Source organism: Moschus berezovskii, chromosome 2 (assembly GCF_049115385.1).
Source record: "Moschus berezovskii isolate FMDL1 chromosome 2, NW_MosBer_1.0, whole genome shotgun sequence".
NCBI classification, from domain to species: domain Eukaryota; kingdom Metazoa; phylum Chordata; class Mammalia; order Artiodactyla; family Moschidae; genus Moschus; species Moschus berezovskii.
The window spans coordinates 7,047,062-7,050,448 of NC_142461.1; the positions used below are offsets into that span (position 1 = coordinate 7,047,062).

Sequence of the window (3,387 nt, forward strand, 5' to 3'; positions counted from 1 at the left end):
CCGAAAGAGAATCTAGCAACTTAGTCAGAAGTGTCAGTACTCCTCTGCCATCACCTTACCCCCTTGCGGTCTCAAGGTCCCAGAAGAATAGGGGTTGGAACCCATTTTGGAAGGTTATCACCTTCTCTTATTACCTTCCCTTATCTGCGAACTCCAGGAGATGGTGAGGGAATGGGGAACCTGGCGGGCTGCAGTCCACGGGGTCACAAAGAGTCAGACATGACTTGGCAACTGAACGACAACAACAACCTTCCCTTAATCTGTCCCCTGGAATCAGCCGAGGTAGAAACACTGCAGGATTTGGGGTCAGAGGACTTCAGTTAAAGTTTTGACTTTAGCCCTTGTCAGCTGCTTCACTCTGGCAAGAAGGGGTTGGTCCAGAGGAAGACAGGCTTTGGAATCACACAGCTATAGGTTCCAGCCTGCCCCCATCAGGGAGTAATCATGACCCTGGGCAAGATACTCCCCTGAGTCTCTGCTTCCTCAACTGCAAAGTGGGAGCAAAAGCCCTACTGAGCTCCCAGAGCTGTTGTAAGAATCGAAGGAGATGCTGCTCCAAACTAGAGGCTACGGAACCCTGAAATGTGATCAGGACGAACTAAGATGCGCCATAAGTGCAAAACACACACCAGATTTGGAAGACTTAGAAGAAGATGTAAAAACCTCCGGAATTTTTCCATCAATTTTACTTGATAATATTATTTGTTGATATTTTGAAACACTGGGCTAATGTTATTACATTTTTTTAAAGATGATCCTCAAAAGTCCTTCCACTGTACAGCCTCTCTGAGCGTGATGGCTTCCCTTCTGCCTTGCCAGTGTTTACCTGTGCCTCTGTCACGGCTTTCAGCAAATATTGCGGTTGTCTCTTAAGGCATCTGTCTCCCCGACTAGCCCACGAGTTCTCTGAGGTCAGGGACTCTTGTGTTGGTTATCTCTACCCCCGCCTCCATACACAAGAGCCTGGGACACAGCAGATCTCAGCAAAAAGTAGTTGAGTGGATAAATACCTGACTGTGAAAGCCATGTGAATGTTTATTATTCGACCATACCTGGAGTCCTAGATGAACACATCAGGGTACACGTCACACATGATCAGGGCCCTGGCAGGAAACAGATGGTACATTCAAATTGAGTAATTTGAAGAGAATTTAATCAAGGGTCTATGACAAAGATGTGGGCAGGATTTAGGGAGACTAGGAGGGACAAGGCAGTGTCCCAGGGCTGGCAACCATGGAGAGTTGTTATCACTCACAGCCCGAAGGGTGGGGAGGGAGAGGCTACCCGGACCCAGAGCTACAGCTGTACGCCTGGGGCCACTGACAGGTGCTGCGGACTTTGGGTGAGGGACACGGGCAGCCTGTGGGTACCCTGTAGGAAGGGGCTGGGGCAATAAATAGATTGTCGCTCTCCACCTGCCTCTGCCTCCTGCCCCACCCCACCAGAAGCCAGAGGACAAAGCCCATTGATGTCACCCAACAAGGTCACCTACCAAGCACGGAACAGATGGAGAAGGGCAGAGAACAGTTCTGGAGGGACAAACAGAGAAATTGAGCACTAGAGTGAATGTTAGAACCCCCAGGACCTTTGAGGGGCTCTGGACATCCTTGGAAAGTATAAGAAATGGTCACAGCCAACCACAGTTGTTAGTTAAGCAACTGCTGTGTGTTGGCTGCTGTGCGAACCTCTTTTCCAGGCTCAGAGAGTCCAAGAAACGTGCCCAGGGAGGACTGGAACATAGGTCGGCCTCAAAATTCTGGTTCTCCTTGCCTCTTGGTGACTTCATGACAGGAGCTAGGCTACGCACTTTATCTACAACATCTCTAATGTAGGTCATGTCCTTTTCCTGTCTCAGAGAGGCCAAGTGATTTCTCTGGAGCCACACAGCTCACGGGAAGTAGGGGTGGGGCGGAGAAGCAGGGTGGGAAAGTTTGCCTTTAATCGGGGAAGGCGACTGGCAAATTGCATGGTGGCGCCTCAGGGATTTTTTTTAGCCCCATTAGCCCCGATGGGCGGAGCCACCTCTTACCAGGTGCCTCCTGGAGTCACTCCCCCAGCTGCAACCACAGGATTTAGATTTTCAGAGCTGGGCCGGGCCCTCAGCATCCTCTAGGTTGGCTCTTGTCTGTGACTCTAAAAGTAACAATAATGATGGCAGTGACAGCCATGGCTTCCTGGGCCCCTGGCATACTCAGTCATTGTCTTTCTCTAACTGGTCACTAAATCTGGCCACAAGTCTCCCCGAGGATTTTGATACCTGTGCGTGCGTGCATGTTCAGTCGTTCAGTCATGTCTGACTCTATAGGCAGGTATTACGGGCTGCTCACTTTGCAGATCAAGAACGGAGGCTGAGAAGGCAAAGGACTCGTCCACTGTCACACAGCAAATCACTCTCAGAGCCAGACCTGCCCCCACGCCAGTGCCTGCAGCTCAGAGCACTGACTCCGGACCCAGACAGGCTGAGTTCATCTGTACTTACCGGACGTGCTGGCCTCCGGCAAGTCGCTTTTCTGCACCTAAGTTTCCACACCTGTAAAATAGGGACGACATAGCACCTACATCATTTGATTGTGGTGAGGATGAAATGATTATTCTCTGCAAAGCACTTAAAACATCGGCTAGAACATACCAAAGGCTTCAGGATTATTTCACCTACAAGTCCAGCAAGCTTTCCACCCCCACCTGCAGAGGCTCTTAGAATTGTGTTCCTGCGTGACCCTGGCTTGCACAGTAGTTGACTGGGTAGCTGCCACCCCACCGGGGCATGCCTGTGTCTTCCCTGCTCACCCGACCCTCACCACAACCTCACCCCCACTTTACAGACAAGGCAACTCAGGCCCAGAGAGAAGGGATAACCTGGCCAGGCCTTCACACCTCAGATGTATCAGAGCCAGGATGGCAGCTCCCACAGCCAAGCTGGTAATCCCCCACTTCTCCCAACTGCAGGAAACCCAGATTGTTGTGATTATTGGTATTGTTGTCCAAAACAATACTCAAGACGACAACAATGCGACAATCACAGAGGGTGCTTATTTCTATGGGCTCCACAATCATCCCACGGCCCAACAGGGAGGGAGCCTGGGGCTTTAAGAAGAGGCTCCTCAAGGCAGGATGAACAAACAAGCAGTGAAAACCCTGCAGCTGGGCCCCAGGTGCTGGGAGAGAGAGTGGGGCAGGAAGCGGGCAGGCCATTTCTTTCTTTCCTCTTCTTTCTTATTTGTTTGAGAAGCAACTTTACTTTCTAAATCGGTCATTGTCACCCGTTGGCCCCTGCCCCACCTGGGCCAGTGCCTCTGGTAACGGGAGCTCTGGAGGAAGTTCTAGGGGGCAGGCAGGCCGAGGGTGCTAGGTGTGGCAGGGCCCAGTTGGACTTGGCGGGGGTGGGGG

The 3,387-nt window shown here is 51.5% G+C and overlaps 1 long non-coding RNA gene across 1 annotated transcript; it reads right to left on the reverse strand.

Annotated features, from left to right (window-relative positions):
• Positions 1–313: 313 nt before the first annotated feature.
• On the reverse strand, positions 314–2,711 carry LOC148778457 (uncharacterized). The gene is made up of 3 exons (XR_016038673.1): positions 2,630–2,711; positions 2,480–2,530; positions 314–1,103 (listed from the first exon to the last, which is right to left on the reverse strand). It is a non-coding gene; the product is annotated as an uncharacterized LOC148778457 (long non-coding RNA).
• Between the last annotated feature and the right edge of the window lie 676 nt (positions 2,712–3,387).